Here is a 17,450-nt window from a genome sequence, read left to right as displayed (position 1 = left end):
TATATGAGTAGTCTCAAGGCTCGGCACCACCCTTTCTCTATAAAGTTTAGACTATTATATATTGTTTGGGTGCACTACTTTGCATTTTTGCAATACATATATAAATATATATATATATATGTATATATATATATATATATATATATATTTATTTATTTATATGATTAAATATTAGAAATGTTTGAATTTGGTGGGTTTTGTGTGTTTCATCCAGATCATTGCATTTATCCACTGTAAAGCAAAGCAATGTGCAGGAACCAGTTTCAGAATCTCCAGACGATCCACTTTGAAATTAAGAATGCCATAATCTACAAGAGAGATCAGTGGTGTTTGTTTCAAACAACCTGGTCACCACTTCTGAAGTGAACACGTTTCATATATGGCAGTTCAGCTCTCAGCAGATCTGATCATTACTATAATAAAAAAAAAATGCCCTTTTATAAATCAAGCAAAAAATAACTTAACACATACGTGATGATTTCTTATCTGATTGCCACTGTTCCTCTGTTTTCTCAGTAATCTGCAACTAGTGATTGGATAGATTGTCTCTTTTCCATTATTTGCAACACAAGTCAGGGGTGTGGCTGATGCATTAACATCATTAACAAGACTAACATCATTGGGTTACAAATAAGGTTAGAAATATGGGAGCTGCCAGTGCTAACTACCCAGCTGCTTAGTAGTTTCTGAGAACAGGTTGGTTTTTTTAAGTGAATTTACATATGACATTTTTCACTTAGTAAATGTGGTAGGTTGTGTTTAATTTATTCACCCAATCATTTGGGAGCAATTTTTTTAAAATTTACATGATTAGGTTTTCTTTTCAAAATAAACTTTCAATTTTACCTTATTTACTGAGATAAGAGAAAGTTTTGTCGCAATTACTATATCAGGAAAAGCTAAACCTATAAGGAAAGTCAGTAAAGTCAACATTTTTCACACTTTTCAATTAGTTACTTTTCAGTTTTAAATTAACAGCCAGGAAGTTATAAGAAATAAGGACAGCAATACAGATCTGAATTTAAACATTAGTTGTAGTCCACAATACGGTGTATGTACCTGGCATGAAAAATAAGGTGAAGATTTGTTTACTTCAATCATCCAAATCCTTTTTTGTCTGTTATTTTTGACCATGACTGGGGGTGCATAGTGAACACAGCTTCCCCTATTTCACTAATCTAAATGAGACCAAGCTAAAATGTTAAGTAAAAGCTGCATTTTGTCCTGCTGACCTACATAAAGATACCGTGTACCTTATAACCTCTAAAAAAGAAATGCACAACCCTGCAATTAGCAAACACAGTGGTACAGCAGAAAACACTTTCCTACAAATGATTTTAAAATAAAAAAACAATTTGATATGCCAATTTTAAGTAACGGTTTCCCACCCCAATTTCTGCACCCAAAGAAAACAATAAATGAATGGGCTGTTTGCTGCAGTTATCAGACCAGATGCTCATATCTAATGTTTCTAGTCTGCATCATGTATGTTCTCAGCTGGAAGGCTTTTACCTGCATGAGCAGGGAGTCTTGGGAAATCAAAAAGTAACAAAAACTAGGACACCAGACAAAGAAAATGTTTCTTCACATGTCCTGTATACAAAACCCTCTAAGAAGCTGGAGCTTCTACTGAACAAAAGAGCAGAATGCTGGAAAGTCCTAATTACAGCTAAGTGAGATGCGTCTTCCAAGCAATGAATAGGTACATACCATTTTATTTAAAGGACGTGCTGACACTGTCACCGTGCCCTATTCTTTTACTTGTCCTGTAGTAAAACTGGAAAACATTGCACAGCCCTCTCCTGAAACAGGTTGTTAGACTGCAGAAATACTTTCTAAATAGATCTTTTAACCTCCCTAGCGGTTCATTTCTTTCTAGTTTTATATGTGTAAAAGCGGTTCATTGTTTTTCATGAAATTTTATTTTACAGTATAATAGTATGAGTATAATAAAGTTTGAAACACAAAATCATGTAAAAACAATAAATTAAATAAATTAAAAAATCTATATATATAAAAAAAATTATTTTTTAAATTTTAAAAAAAAATACACATTATACCCATACTATTATATATACTGTAAAATAAATGTTCTTGAAACCAATGTACTGCTTTTACACATATAAATCCAATGTATTGCATTTAATACAGTTATTTTGTATTGAATGCAATACAAATGGATTTTGAAATTTCCCGCCCCGTTGGCAACGTACACACGCACCAATGTCACCGAGAACTCCCCCGGTGACTCATCAGGTGCAGAAGGCGGCCGGAGGAAGAAGAAAGAAGACAGAGATTGCGACGATGGACGGCGCGGGACGCCGGCAGATCAGGTAAGCGCTGTATTTACTAATACCTCCCATAGGTTTACATACCCCGAGTGTGACTCGGGGAAACCACTTTTAGCAACTTTTTTCTACCCCGAGTCACACTCAGGATTACCTCTAGGGAGGTTAAAGGAGCTTGCTGTGTTTTTTTAGGAAGTTGTGAGTTTCATTTACATGTTATCCCAAGAGGCTTAATGTACTTCTAAATATTAATAATAATAAACAGTATTTATATAGCGCCAACATATTACAGAGCCTTGGACATTAAAAAGGGATTGCAAATGACAGACAGATACAAATGGTGACATAGGAGGAGGAGAGGACCCTGCCCCGAAGAGCTTACAATTTAGGAGGTGGGGAAAGCAGCATAAAAAGGAGGGGGATATGGGTTTGTGGGTGAGTAGTGAGGGTTATAAGAGACATAAGATGATAGGTAGACAAGTTTGAAAAAATGGGTTTTGAGTGCTCTTTTAAATGTGCATAATTAGGGTGTGGAAGACCATTCCAGAGAGTCTGGGCAACTCTGGAAAAGTCTTGGAGCCATGTGTGTGATGAGGTTATGAGTGAGGAAGTCATTAGTAGGTCATTAGAGGAGCGGCTAGGGGAGTTTTTTTTTTTTACCAGGTCAGAAAGTTAAGTGGGAAAAGAACTATGGATGGATTTGAAGGCAAAGCACAGGAGCTTGAATTTGATTCTAAGGTTAAATGGAATTATTTCTGTATGAGGAAGTGCAGTTATGATGGTGTAGCGTAAGTTACATTGTGTCTGGCATCTGACTTAGTGTGCGACACTACCACACACAGAACCAAGATTCTTAGGGACATTTTGTTTTTTGAGTTTAAGTGCACTTTAATGACTTCTGAGATAAAACAGACTGAGCCTAGAGACTGCACTGCTTTTATACTGATAGATTTACACTGAGAGAGAACAATAAAACACAATTGCTGTCCATCATTATTATTACGGTAGAAACCTTACTTGAAGCATTTTTTAAAGCAGTAAACCACAATGCTTTAAGTTTAAAATGTGTGAATAACTCAAGGCAGCCAACATATTTTTAAAGTATCAGAATATTACATAGTTATGCCATGTTGAGCAGGTAACCCCCAGGAACTTTTGATCTTGTCTTTACCAAAGATATTAAAGTGGCAGTCTAGCTATTTATATTACATTGGGCCTGATATATTCAAGTAAAAGGCTTGAGAAGATAGAGTTTTAAAGGAGAACCTGGCTGATCCAGCAAACCTGGAGAGGTTTTCCTTGGTTCTCCCATGATGGTCTATCTTCTCCAGTCTTGTAGAGCTTTAATAAATCAGGCCATTAGAGTGATGAAAGTATACAACCTCCGTTCCGTATTGCTGTCCTCACATGGGAGATTTCCATCACTTTCTATTCCAAAAGCATGAGAGGAAGCAAGATAAAAATCTCCCCAAAGTGAGGATATATCTTACACCTGTCAGTAGACTAGAGTATTTTCCCTTTACTCCTGTCCTGTTGACTCTATTTTTTTGGATTTCCTGTCGGTAGCTATTACAGTGACAGCTGTCATTAGAAAAAATTGTGATGGTCGATTCCCTCAACAGCGGTCTAAATAATCCTTACTGTATCCGAGGCTAAAAAACATACATATGTGAGAGAGTTCTATACAAAAGAGATCCTGTTGGATGCTTGCACTGCATCACTAACATGTTTCTGTAGAGCTGCATGGACACTAGTGTTGGTGTTCAAACTCGGGTTGTCCTTATATTCGACCCAAATATGGCTGTTCGAATTCGGGTACCGAATAGAGACACTCTATCCAAGAACACATACTACTAGCAACAGCAATCAGGATCTCTGTTGCAGTCCTGTAGTATGTGTTCCTGGATAGAGTTTCTCTATCCAAGAACACACAACTAGTAAAGGGCTGCAGGAGCAATCTGATTGCTCTTGCAGCCCTTAAAAGTCCCTAAAAATAACCCGAATTCTCCCACCATTGATGTCAATGGTGTTTGAATTCGGCATTCGATCACCCAAACAATTTCTCACTATTCAATCGAATAGCTGTTGAATCGAATTGTGAGATATTCAACCAACACTAATGGACACATTGGTTATAAAACAAAGATTAGCAATCAAGGAATTGGTTAAGTATTTTACAGAACAGTGTTTGCTATCATTTTTAGCATGACAGGATCTCTTTAAATAACTAAAAAAATTCCTATTCCTTGGAAAGGTTTACAGTTCTAGGTACTTGAAGAAATGTAATAAAATTCTGCTCAACTCTACATGATAAGAATGACTTTAAGGCAGACCACTGTCTTTTCCTTTATTGTGGTTTAATATTTTATTACAAGTGGCAAGCAATGTAGAGCTTCTTAGTACCAAAAGTAAATCTAGCTTCACAAATCCCTAATCTACCTTATTTCTCGTATCGTTATTGAAGGCGTGCTGGTAAATTGTTATAAGGTAAGCAACAAGCAGATGTGTTTTGAGGAATTTCCTTCCACATAAAATATATTTTAAAGAATTACTGAAACCAAAAAGAGCTCTTTTATGTATGCAGTGGTTATATATTTTGTGGCCTTCGCTATACTAAAAATATAATCGATAGGATTATTATATATTAATAAATAGAAGAATCTCTACATGCATTTTATTTATGTGCTAGTGCAAATGCTTTAAATCAAACTTGGCTTAAGTCATTCGATATGGTTGCAATATTTATGGCCAGCATTACACATGCTGTTATGTATAGACATCACATGGAACGTTACATTTGTCCTGGCTATATATGGCTGGACTTTATTTTCCAGTCATCTCTTTACATGAACCATACCAGTAATACCCACTGTTATGTTCATTGATAGATATGTTTGCAACCCATAAAGCAAACCATATAATAAACAATATAAATGGTAAATAAATAAAATTATTAAAAGAATTACTAACTCTGCTGTTGCTAACTACCAGCCTTAAAACTTTCTGAGGCTTTGAGAACCAGAGGAGACAAAATTCCAAACATATTAAACACATGCTTTAGACTATGGACACACATCAGATGATTATCACTCGAAACAAATAGTCATGATCATCTCAGGCAAGAATGTGAAGTGTACACTGGGACATGTATATCGGTCCTCCAAACAGTTTGTGGATCCGTCACGACAGATCCTTGAACAACTGATTGGGAATGATCATTAACAAGTAAATAGTCATACTCTGCTATAATTACTATATCCACAGCTCAAAGTACTTTAGTGTGGTTGTCAGTACGAAGAATGTATTCATCGATAGGTGCATCTGATATATAGTTGACATGTATGGGTTTTGACATTTTTGGAGTTTTGGCCTTATGTCAGTATTAGTCCAGATACTTTTCTTCATTCACACCATCATAGGTATGTAGCACTTACTAGAAACAGGATTCCTAAAATTACATTTATTTGATTTAACCTTGAACATTTGTAAAATATTTTGTTGATTTTTGTTTTTTTTTGAAGTCACTTACATTTCTACTTCAAATACCTCTGGTGGCACAGCAAGCTGCAAGTACAGCCACCATTATACAGGCACAAAAGGCTATGTAGCTCCAGAGCTAAGGAACAGATATGTGTAGGTTGCTGAAAAATCAAATCTTAAGCTAAAACACCATTGGAGGTTTTTTCCCTAAGATAAATGTATGAACATTCCTGTATCCTGTTGTCTTTGGGTCATAGTGTGTAGAGTGGTGAGTCCGTGAGTGCTCACCATCTGCACCCTCATCTGTGTTAAGACTGGAAGGTGGATTCTTGGTGTGATTATTATCTCCAAAATACAAGGGGGGTGCTGAGAAGTTCCTGGCTTTGCCCCCTTCCAGATGAAATAGAAAAATGAGTGTGGGGGCATATGACAGCCTAATATCTTAGTGTGTCCCCGTGCAAATATCTTTGCAAATATTAAAACTGTTTTTTCTTTTAGTGAGAAGCTGTGATGATAGCCCAGATACTTGACATCTCACGGGAGCGTGTTGGGTTTGGTATCACCACTATCCTAGACATGCGCAAGCTTTCAGCGAAATGGGTGCTGAAATGTTTGAACAGTGATCAGAAGAAGGAATGAGTTGAAGCATCCAAAGCCATTTTTGCCCATTTTGAAGCTGCACAGGACTTTTTGGCTAGGTTAGGGACTGAGGATGAAACCTGGCTCCACATCTATGATCCTGAAACCAAGGAACAGTCAAATGAATTTTCAAACCCATAAATCAGCCAAAAAAGTCATGGCGTCCATTTTCTGGGACAAAGACGGTATTCTGTTGGTGGACTACCTACCTCAGGGCTCTAGTATCACCGGACAGTATTATGCTAACCTCCTGGACCAGCTGAAGGAGGCAATTAGGACGAAACGTTGTGAAAACTTGACCAAAAGGATCCTTTTTTGCAGGACAATGCACCTGCGCACACGTCCAACGTTGTGACTGCCAAATTGAACACCCTGGGTTTCCAATTGGTCCACCATCCCCCCTACTCACCTGACCTGGCCCCTTCGGACTATTATCTGTTCCCGAATTTGAAGAAACACCTGAAGGGGCGATATTTTGAGGACATTTCTGACGTCAACGATGCTGCGTCAACGAGAGCTGGTTTGCGGCCCAGCCAAGGGACTTTGAACGGTCTAGAAAAGCTGCAACTACGCTGTACCAAGTGCATCAGTCTCAGGGGGAATATGTTAAATAAATGTGTTATTTCATAACTCTGGCTCTCTTCTTTCTGGGCAAAGCCAGGAACTTCTCTGCACCCTCTTGTATGGTCAAGAAGTAATGGAAAATCCTCATCTGTGTTAAAAACACTGAAGAATAAACAGGATTTTATTTAACTTTACCAAAGGGTTTTAAAACAAGTAGCTTGAGTGATTGTTTGGTAAATAGAAGTAATATTTCTTTTTGGATTTGAGAATTAGACTATAAAGTGACAGTGGCTATGGAATGCCTCTGAACAACATAAGTGATTTTTATAATCCAACTAATCCAACTAAAAAACTCTGTATTATGATGCCTGCCTGAAATTATTTGTAGAGCCGTCCAAATGGGTGGGAAATTTTGAAAAGACAACCAAGTGGTTTAAAAAAAAAGAGGACCTAATTTTGGAAGCTCAGGCTAAATAAAATACAAAAATGGTATTTGTTTTACACGTGAAAGAAATTGTTATATTGTTGATCCCTTCCTAAGATTTACTGATCACAGCCCTGTGTGCAAGGAAAGAAGTCCTGATTTTTTTTTTCTGCAGTCAAGGACCACTTACATGCCATACCCCCCCATCCTTTGACTGGACAGTGAAAGGTGAGGAAGAAAAATGGTGATCTCATCTCTGTTCCTCTGACCTTTCTTCCTATTAGTGCATAAGCACTGCAGAAAAACTTGCTGGTTTCTTGTTCTGCTTCATTTAGTCTGAGCTCTATTAAATAAGGACTTTAGGATACTAAAATTAAGTACTCATATTGCTGGCAGAAACATTTATTTGCTTATGATAATATGAAAAGTAGTATTTTCTTATGATGGCAGGACAAAGCTAAAACTCTGAACCAGTTCTCTTTTGTTGTTGTACTGTTCGAGATGATGATAGCTGAGTCTCTTATAGGCAGGATTCTGACTGTGGCATCAGCAATGAGTCTTGGAAAGATAAATAGGATTATATATTGATAATAAAGAAACCTGCATTTTAATAAAACATGAAGATATGGCACTGCTCACCAGTGTTCAATGCTTCACTAAAAATCAAAAGAAGAGCATTTAACATATTTGTGGGAATCTGAGTATTAAAGCAGCTTTAGCCTGGGTAGAGCTCTCACTGGTAGTACCATCATTTTACCACACTTGATATCCCATCCAATTTTAGCTGCTGTGTAAAGATCCAAGAGGGACACTGGAAGTAAATGCTACAACTTGGCACCACATCCTCTAGGAAATTGACTAGGGGAAACTGGAAAAGCTATAACTGCCACCCTTATATATCACGTAAAGTCTACACATTCAACTTTGAAAAAGACTTGTTGCTAGACCATCAAGTTGAACACAAATACAGGTAGTCCCCGAGTTAAGGACATCCGACATACGGACGCCTCCTAGATACGAACAGGGCTTCTCTGCTCCCTCCATGCAGGACGGATGCTGGATGGAGGGGTGTTTGCATGACTTGCAGAAGAAATCTTTTGGTAAACACAGCTGAGGTTGTGGGGGATCTTAGGGGTGAGCTTTTTTTGCAGCCTCTTGTAACTCTTTGTACATGACAGACTCTGCAGTTTTTGCATATCAAAGCACTGCTTGCTTCAGAAGGTATTGACTATCTAGGCTCCATAAAGTTTGTTTTTTTTTTTTTGCTTTGTTTGTGATTACCTCACAGTGGGGATTTTATACAGTAATTTACACCACATTGCCTGATAAAATGTTGAGACAAACATCTGTCTTAATTGCATTTATTAAAAAATTGTACCTGTTCTGACTTGCATACAAATTCAACTTAAGAACAAACCTACAGTCCCTATCTCATATGTAACCCGGGGACTACCTGTATTCCTATAAGATTATATTATTATTACACTGCATTTATATAGCACAAACATATTATGAAGCACTTTACAAAGTCTCTTGAAGGGGCCCACAATCTAATGTCCCTACCATAGTCATATGTCATTAAAACAGTCCAAGGTCAATCTTGGGGGAAGTCAATTAACCTAACTGCATGTTTTTGGGAGGAAACCAGAGTACCTGGAGGAAACCCGCACAAACACAGGATAACTTGCAAACTCCAAGCAGATAGAGCTCTGGCAGGGAGTTGAACCTGGGACCTAGCGCTGCAAAGACCAGTGCTAACCTCTGAGCCACCGCACCATGTGTATTTACCTTCAAAATATATCTTGTGTAGTGTGTGCTGGGTGCCACCATGTTGGATGGGAAGCCAAAATCCCCAGTAGACTCAGGAAATGTTGCTCTGTAGTATTTTCCATCTTTCCCTTCCCTGACTTCTACATAATGTAAGATGTAGGACGGCAAAAAAGGATGCAAAGATGCTGAGTCAGCACAGACAGAACTTAGATGCTCACAGAAGAGGATAATGACTTACAGGGAGCTAAGGTTCTGTGCTGATGAATTGACTCTCTTGGTGTAGTCAGATGTTCTACCAAGTCACATGGGCACATGGCAGGTAAATAAAAATATATCAATGGAAAACACTGCAAATAAGCTTTTTACATTTTTTAAGTGTTATTATCTTAAAGAAAGGGAAAGAAAACAAGAGACAGATTTTTGTGGCATAGTAATCAAGATTATTTCAGTTTATATTTCTGTTAACCTTCTGAATCTAGTTGTGTCTTAAAATTCCCCTGAAGATGCCAGAGTGTGAAACATGCTGGAAAACGAGACATAATTCTAATAAGTACTGTATACCCAATTATTTTGGATATCTAGCTAATTAACCTTCTCTGTTTGTTTTGTTTGTATATACATGTTTATGATTTGTATACATTTGAAAATCTGTGAATATACAATATGATGAATAAACTGAAATAAACTTGATTACTATGCCACAAAAAGCTGTCTTTTTTCTTTCCTTCTTTTTTTTTTTTTTTTTACATATCATATAGTAAGGCTTGGCAAAAAAATGACTAACTGGAACATAACGTTTTCCCCTTTCCTTTTCTCTTTTTTCAGGTTCAAGTGTTATCTTTTTTTAGGTTTGTGTCAGGGTCTCTAACAACAGCTCTGATGTAAAATACTCACTGCTAAGTATTGGGACAGTGTCTTTCATGTCTTTTTCATTGCAGATAACTAAAAGGGTTTACTAAACCAGCCATTAGAGGAGATCCAGCCAGCATCCTGGGAACAACAGATCAGTATTAAGGATCACCAGCTTCTAAAGAGCTTCTACAACAAAGAGTAACCCAGCCTGTAAAACATCAAAATCATTGAATCATTGATCATCACACCAAAGAACATGAACACAACATCTCCCACCATAAGTATAACATCACTTCCCTGGAGCTTTGGGAATGTTTTCTATCTACATGTTTTATTAGTTGTTGTTTTATGTTTGTTTTCATGTTAAAAAAATTAAAACAAATTGTTAGCACTAAAAGTAAACTTACACCTAATTAACAGACACACAAATGCATAACATATTAGTAACACAAAATTTTCATTTCCTGCATATGTAAACATGTAAATAATTATGAATGAATACCCTAGTGGGGGGTTCCCATTTAAAACAAAGGTGTGTAACTAGCCAGGTACTATAAGGAGGTTGAAAGGGACAATTAAAAGTGAGGATTTCCTAAACAACATATTGTGGCATTCACTTTAAACACATTGCACAGACCATGTACACTGCTCCATATTTTTGGGGAATGCCCAGTCCTTACCAAGTTCTGGAATGCAGTAGCTGACAATATTTAAACTCACTTCAGTTGATATTGATAAGAAACTGGAGCTAGCACTGTTACACGTGGGGGATTTCACCCAAAAACAATATAAATGATCCCTTGTACGCCATCTAATAAATGCTGCAAAGGCATGCATACCAGTTTACTGGAAACTAGATACCCCAGCGACTGTTGGCGTGTGGCAGACATCTATGCTATGGAATAAATGATGGTGACCGGAGACGGAAGCGCAGAGAAATTCACACAAACATGGTTTTATTGGATACGGTTCAGTACTACCAAAGAATACAGTTTGATTCTATTACAACAGGCCGCCACTGACGATGAGGAACTGGCCACTCAATGATGGCATAGCCCAACCACGAGTGAAATCAATATACAGCTCCGATACCTCATGCCCCCACTCCCTTTTATCACATGTCTTACGTATCAACTTGACTTCTTTTCTAAACCTTCGTACAGCTCTATTCTTCCCTATTCTGTCTTTGATACTCTACAATTAAACAATCACTTAGTGCTTACTCAATCTATATAATTTTTGTGGAATTTCTCTTTAACATCAAGGTTTGTGACTAGACCACAAGAAAGGGTGGAGGCTGAAAATTAGTGGTTACGATTAATGCAAGAACTAGATTGAAGAATAGTATTGTAGCTTCAGTTGCAGCTATTTCTTATTCATTTAGGTATAAATAAAGTTGTGTTATTTGTAACAAAATTATTATTATTACTTTTACAGTCTAGTTGTTGGATCCCTTTATCTAAAAATAAATATATCAAACTACTGTGTGTGTCTCTACATTTGTTTCTAAAGGTTTTAAATCCCATTTGGTGGGGTGATTAAAGCAGAAACTATTATCTAAAGAAAAATCAGCATTTCTTTTAAAGCACTCTGCATTAGAAGAAAAATACAGTTGTCGTTGTTGACCTTCGAGTGATGTCAGAACTACTTGTTCCAACTCAGCACCTCAGAAAATACGTCTGCCATTGAATCAGCATGACAGCCAGACGACCCTGCCATATGGTGTTTAGGATGTACTCTAACAAACTTGTTTATCACCACCACATTCATCTTTCCGACTTTGCAATATCTAAACACCTTCTGGTCAATCATAGAAGCCATTTGTGCCTCATAAACTGAAAATTATCAGTAGGCTTCATAGAAAATTGTATTACCTAGTACACATGTAAAAAGTAATGACCTTCCAGGATCCGTCTTGCTAATGATCATCGTTTGCTTGATGTGACATATTCAGCATATGGAAATCAACTTACTTTTCCAGTAATAACAATAACATAACATTTATATTTGCTATTGACATTACAAACTCACTTTGTATACACTGAATATTGCTTGCTTTCTCCAAGCTAATACCTGATTTCCAGGGACGGGTTTGGGTTTTAAAAGTGAACTTGTCCTTTGGTCATGCAGGGTAAACTAAAAATGTAACTTTAAAAGTAGTTTATTACTTGTCTATCCCTTTGATTCCCCACCACAATGTTCACACAAGGAGTCAAGTGCATTACAGGATGATTCCAGGTCTGGGAGCATGTCTCTTCCATTGTTTGCAGAACACAGTGCTTCTGTTTAGCGATTGAACACCCAGTACGGTATAATAGTAAGAAGATGGATTTCCTGACAAGTGCTTCAGCATATATTTTTAAAAACTTAGATTTATTTTTATCATAGAACACTGCATATATGTCTGTATCTTAAGGTAATCGTATGCAGTAAAGTCATGGGATGCAGCATTTCACACATCTGGCCTGGTACCTGCCAATATCATGCTAAATCTGTAACCATGTGATCATTTAATATATTGATCATTTTTCTCCCCAAAAGTTTACTGTTGTATTCAACTGATTACAATCTACTAATTGTACAAAATTGATCTCCTGGCCAGGGTAGGCAATTAGGTGCAGGAACTGAACGCAGTCCCATCGATCAGTATGTTGTGTCACACAACTAGCTTTTGTTCTATTTAGGTTAACACAAAATCACTTGAAACCATCAATGCTTTGAACAATAATTTGTGCTATCATTATGTGCATGGCCTTAACGCAGACCTTCCACATAACTGTCCCATTTATTGTTTTTATCTATTTCCATCTTTCCTACTTGTTTAGTAAACATACTTAAAGGCCCAGTAAATTCCACAGTATCCCAGTTGGCCCCATACCAACATCATCCTGGTCTTTTTGCCCCTCATTTATGATGCAGTGGGACTTGTATTTTATTAATGCACTGGTATAGGCACTACACCATCACATTGCATTTTCACCTGATGAAGCTCATGCACCAGGCCATTTGTTTTTGTTGATCCTACCCTGATGACAAAGCACTCACTCTATCACACAAATTAAATGATATTGGGGTCTCACAGACATGTCATTTATTGAATCCCTTAGAGAGAGATATATGATATGGATATGCCAAGAGACTGTTTGTTTTGTAAGTCAATCTACCAAACTGTATGAAGAAAGAAGAGACAGGATCTAAAGGAAAACTAGACAATATATGATAGCAAAATGAAGTTTTTTTTACTATGGTTAGGGCATTAAAAATATTAATTTTGTGATAGTTTCACTGTACTTGGTACAGTCTATCAAAACAAAAATAATAAAAAAGTCTTCTATAAACTGTAATATGGAGGCAAAAAGCATATAATTTTTAAAAATGAACTCCAACCTCCCCTTTAGTCTTACACAGTTCCAGGATGGATGTCCAGCATCATCTAGTCATTTTCGGAGACAGCCATAGGCTACATACTCATGAAGGACTTTGTAGCTGGAAACAATCTTTCATGGCCATTTTCATTGACACATGGACGAACGAGCACTGTACACACAGCGCCTGTTCTGTTCTATAGAGAGGGCAAGGCGGACGACAATCAAGCAGCATCCTGTTGTGCTCCCTTCCGTTGACTTGCATAGTTATCATTCCTAATCATTGTATTAGGAAATGCTCATCTGGCCGTAGATTCCGTGCTGTGTGCCATCGCAATATAAAACACTGTTTGAGATGTCATTTGCAACAGCCAGGGGAATTAAGATAGCAGCAGCCCCTGCTTCCCTTTAGCCGTGTGGCCCGATGGATTTATGGCATCCCCAGCATCCATTGTTAGGCTGCGCACAGCTGAAGAGGATTCTAGAGGCTGATCAGCTCCTGACTCCTGCACTGCTATTGGCTGCTGGGACTTTATAGCCTCTCTGCTTCCAGTCACCAGTGCCTGTTATAGCGTCTGCTGGGCTTACCTGTGTTGGAGTGATTTTTGAGTATTCTGTTACTGACCTGTGCTTGTTCCTGGCTATCTGTTGAACTCTGCCTGGACCGACCTCTGCTTGTGACCCCGACTCTGTTTGTGCCTTTCCCTTTGTACTTGGCTTGGTGGACTGATCTCCTGTGTATTGACCTCGGCTTGTTTTTGGATTCCCTGACATTCTGTACTCAGTATTTATGGGCACTGTACTCTGTATTAGTGGGCTCAGGGTCGGCTTCCAGCCTATCTTCAGACACTATCCTTTGGGCACCAAGTCCTGGGGGCAACTGAGTGCTGGGATATGCAACGAGTCTTCCGAGGCTTAGCGGGGCAGCTATAGGGGATAGATTGGGGAATTGGTGTCTGGGGAATACTTGTATTGACCCGGGCCTTACACATTGTTCATGGATCTGCCATGGCGGATAGATGATCAACCTAGTGTGACCATTAGTTTTCGGCGATGAATATCTGTGTATATATAGCCTTATTGTCTCTGTCCACCCCTGTCATTCAATATATTTTAGCCCTTTCAATTATAAAGGCTCAGAATTACATGTAAGCATTACCTAGGACATAACAATATATGAACAGCACCCTGCTGGTCCCCTATGCCTGCTCTGCATACAGAAGCACACAGATATAATGATATCATCATCATACAGCAGGGGTGCCGAACACGTTGATCTCGATCTACTGGTCGATCGCAAAGGCAACGCTCGATCACGGAGCCCTGCCCTAACCCTCCCTGCTGTTTACTAGCAGCTGTACGTCTATGGGGATGCTGGGGATGTCTTTCGTCAGACAATACCAGGAACTTTGTGTCCAAGGCTCGAGTAACAGTGGGGAGTGGGTAGGGAGGCAGAGAGGGCGGGAGGGCAGTCTGAGGTGAGCAGTGCTGGGCAGCCAAGTCAGTTCAGGCTCGGTGTCAGGGTTCAATTACCAAGATACCTTTGTACAGATTAGCAGTTCTTTTTCTTGTGCAGCACGTCATCCTCCTATGACAGGTGAACTGTAGCTTGACCAGGGTATAGCAGAGGAAGCCATGAACTTCACCACCAACCAATTTAATCCTAAACCCCACTTATAACCAAAGAAAAGACAACAGGCTTATGTTGGATTAAGTTGGCCATAGCAGCTCATTTTATTAACAAATATGCAAATATATACCATCTTATTTTAATATACATGAAACAACATATAAAAAAACAAAAACAAACACCTCAATAACAGCATTCCGCTCTACCAGAAATTGTTTTCTTTCTTACAGGTCCATGAAAATCCCCCATACTATCCTTTCTTATACCTTGCCCTTTACCCCTCCCCTAGCCAACAAGTTCCCCTATCACACCATATCCCCTTTTCCCCCACACCTTTTTTCTTTCTTTTTTTAAACCTTTATCCCCCTGCCTTTCTGCCTTCCCTCCTCACTCTGTCATGCGGCCCTACGCTATATGCTAGCTTCAGGCCTACTTTCCTGTCACTATAGCCTCGTAGTGCAATGTCTGTGCAATGTTCTGCCATTCAATGTCTTATTAGCTTCAGTCACTTCTGTGTCATAGTCGGTATATATATAAAAAAATAAATAAATGTTTAGCATTTTTATTGTTGGTGGATCATTTTGACTTGGTCATTTTAGAAGTAGCTTGCAAGCCAAAAAAGTGTGGGCACCCCTGTCATCGAGTCTAAAATTTGGTATGAACTGAAAATGTAAAATTTTTTTTTTTATATTATCAGCATGTTTATGATGGGGGATATGGGAACCAGGGAGGGGAAAATGTAAGCAGCAACAACCGGTGCTTTAAAGAAAGTAGTTGAAAAAAACATACTTTAATATTCATATTTTAAATTAGGGCAGTTTATTTCCAATTTACCTAGACAAGTTTTGGTTTACAAAGGACTGAATTGATTTACACGTAGAATATTCAATTAGGAGCGCATTGGGATGGTAATTTGAATTAGGGGCAATTTTCTGCTTATATGTTTACTAGCAAAACAGATTATTTCCCATATTGTAGGCCGGACTGGAAGAGAGGCAAACATATTGATGATTTGCGTGGATAGACTGAATTATTGATTTTGTTGTTGTTAATGTGTAGGCATGAATAAATTAAAAAAGGCGAAGGAAGACAAACTGAATGTCAACCAAAGCCTGATTTCATTCTTCTAGTAAAATTAATTAAAATCTAATTGATGTTTTCATATAATGTGTCAATGGCAGCAGAGTTAATTAAATTCTCTATACAGTATATGGCTTTAATAAAGCTTCTATAAAGCATGAACTGAATGGGAATATGTTAGGGGAAGGGGACAGTGGGGCTGCAGTGTGTTATATGAAGAAAAGTTTTGCTTCTATTGAGAATATGTGGGGAAAAAGTTAAAATATATTTTAGATTTGGCTAGAGTAACAAATATTTAAAACCCATGGTGTATGTTGTTTTTTTTTCTTTTTGCTGCCTTTTTTTTATGTTCTGTCTCAAGATATACCAGGAAGGGAGAGGAAATTTTCAAAGGAAAAGCACTTTAAGCTCATTTAATAAAGATTTCCAAGACAGAAATGGATTGTTTTTCCAAACCTGGAATGGATTTTTTTAAATCATTTGCTACTAGCTGGCAAATGTTTTCTATCCTGGGTCAGATCTATTCAAGGGCTGCTGATTCACCCAGGTTCCTCCATGATAATCTTTGTTCTCCAGTCTTGGAAAGCAATAATAAATCAGGCCCATTGGGCCTGAGTTTTTTAAAGCTCTCCAAGGCTGGAGAGGATACACTTTTAACAGTGAAGTTGGGTGATCCATCATACCTAAAAGGATCCTGTCCAGGATTCAAAACATTTGCTAGCAAATGACTTTGAAGAAATGTATTCCAGGTATGCAGGATCACCCAGCTTCACTGATGAAAGTGTATCTTCTCAAGGCTTGGAGAGCTTTAATAACTCAGGCCTATTGTTTCCATTGTCCTGTGTTTTTACTGGTATTTTCCTACACTGATATAACTGTGGTAGTTGAATGTAAACCTGCGAAACATATTAGATGTAACAAATCAGTATTGTACACATAGTGTTCATTCTGTTCGATAGGCAGGGGAGGACAAGCAAGCGGCACCTTGCTATGCTCTTCTCTATTAACATGCATAATCCTCATCGGTTATTCATTGCTCCACCACAGTGAATTGATGAACAATGTTGGGCGACTGTGTACACATGTCAGATTTTTACCCCAGGCAAGCACAACCTTTCATCTGGGGTGATGATTATGCAATGTGTACACAGCCTAAAGCTTCTTAGAAAGGATAAAAGATTAGTAATAAAATCCTGAAAGAGTTTGATAAAGGACCATATAGATTAGTGTTTGCTATAAAACAAAGTTATATGTAACAGTCAGCATGAGAAAACAGGACTTTCAAAAAGACAGATGAATGTGGATATTAGTATATGTGGACTTTGCAAAAGCATTTAACACTGTACCCCACCGGAGCT

Source organism: Pyxicephalus adspersus, chromosome 4 (assembly GCF_032062135.1).
Source record: "Pyxicephalus adspersus chromosome 4, UCB_Pads_2.0, whole genome shotgun sequence".
In the NCBI taxonomy this organism is placed as follows: domain Eukaryota; kingdom Metazoa; phylum Chordata; class Amphibia; order Anura; family Pyxicephalidae; genus Pyxicephalus; species Pyxicephalus adspersus.
The sequence above is the reverse complement of the archived record's forward strand: the minus strand, read 5'-3'. Positions refer to the sequence as shown.